Raw genomic sequence first — 1,945 nt, forward strand, 5'->3', positions numbered from 1 at the left:
TATATATATATATATATATATATAAAGGAATGAAGCTAGTATGCTCTGATGGTTATGCAATATCAACGACGAAGTGCAAATATGCTGAGAGAAAAGTTGGATATAAGAGGAATAAGATGAAGCATGTCAGAAAGAAGACTACATTGGTTTGGGCATGACATGAATAGGAACGAAGACAGCTGTAAAAAGAAGTGCTGATTGCTTAAAGTGGATGGCACCTGTGGAAGAGGGAGATCCAAGAAGACATGGGACGAAGTAGTGAGGACCAATCTCAGGATGTTGGGCTTACAGAGGAGATGACAATGGACTGAGATGTCTGGCGATATGAGGTTCTTGAGAAGATTCACCCACCCCAGCAAAACTGAGTTCTGGAAGTGCTGTGTATTCCACCCACATGTAACATTAAATTTCTCACACATCTTATCCCAATAATCCAAACTGCATCTCTTCTCCTCTTCCTCACATTTCCTCTTTTTCATGCCTCTGTTTATCCCTCCCTCCCCATTCAGACTAATCCTGCCCTGTCAGCTGTATCAGGGATTGTTGCATATGTGAATAAACATTCAAAAATTAGGGAATGGAGGAGATAAAATCTAGACTACATATGTTTCTTAGCTAGTGGAACCTTCGAAGAAGTAAATTATTCAAACGAGGGAATATATATCATCATCATCATCATCGTTTAACGTCCGTTTTCCATGCTGGCATGGGTTGGATGGTTCGACTGGGGTCTGAGAAGCTAGGAGGCTGCACCAGGCTCCAATCTGATCTGGCAGTGTTTCTACAGCTGGATGCCCTTCCTAATGCCAACTGCTCCAAGATTGTAGTAGGTACTTTTAACATGCCACCAGCACAGGGGCCAGAGAGGGCTGGCATCGACCACATTTGGATGGTGCTTTTACATGCCAGGATTACTCCAAACATTTACCAGTTTGTTCTCAGTTAAGTATTCAAAGTAGGTTATTCAACAGTTAATATAAATCCAATAATATTCTGATGAGACAAGAATTTAGTAATCGTCCAACCCATGCTAGCATGGAAAGCGGACGTTAAACGATGATGATGATGATGATGATGACTCCATTGGATAATTCTAAATGTAGGTCTATGTAAAGCTGTATAGACATAAAAAAAAAAATTAAAGGTAATGATATGCCACTTTGTAATAATCCTAATTACCATTGTTCACACATATACACAAGGTGACTCATTTAGTTTTATATATATAAATGTGTAAAGAACTAAATGAAATTACTCAAATTTCACCTATATCAGCAAATCTGAAGGTGGAAGGGAGATAATTTCGAGAAATCAAGCTCGGATGGACCTAGTGCATGCTCAACGGCTATCTAGCAATAGCACGGGTACACAGAAATTCCGGGATGGTGTCCGGCATGCTGAAAACCCACGGCGATTGAGGCGCCTCTCAGCTTTTGTTGAAGCATGTCTCTAGGAGAAGGTCACTCTGATATAAAACCAGATGTGCAGGGAATGGCATTGGACATTTTGGGGATCTTTGGTTTGTGCTAGAGATCACAGCGCTCCCACATCCCTGAGCCTGCGACTCATATTGGCACCAGACATCTTGCTTCGGCTTGTCTCTGGATAATGTCAATAAACAAGAGAAGGTCTATGAGGTGTTGTGCAAGCCTCATTGGACCTAAAACTCTGCACAGGCATTGCTGACCTCTGCTCGACATGTGCGTTTTTTCTTTTTTCCTGTATATATTTTCTTCATTTTTAGTATATATTTTTATTTTTATATATATTTTTTTTTTTATTCAGAAGTCCTGCGGTGATGGGAAGGTGATGAAGCATGCAGACCTGACGGAAGTATGTAGTCAGCGACCTGCATGTAGGCGGCCCATGCTAGATATAAAGTCATCTCCTTGTCGCGCCAAGACAGCGGTAGTATTCGGTTGCTGCATGGGTGTCTGAGCAGCTC

The sequence above is a fragment of the Octopus bimaculoides genome, chromosome 14 (assembly GCF_001194135.2).
Source record: "Octopus bimaculoides isolate UCB-OBI-ISO-001 chromosome 14, ASM119413v2, whole genome shotgun sequence".
Lineage (NCBI taxonomy): Eukaryota > Metazoa > Mollusca > Cephalopoda > Octopoda > Octopodidae > Octopus > Octopus bimaculoides.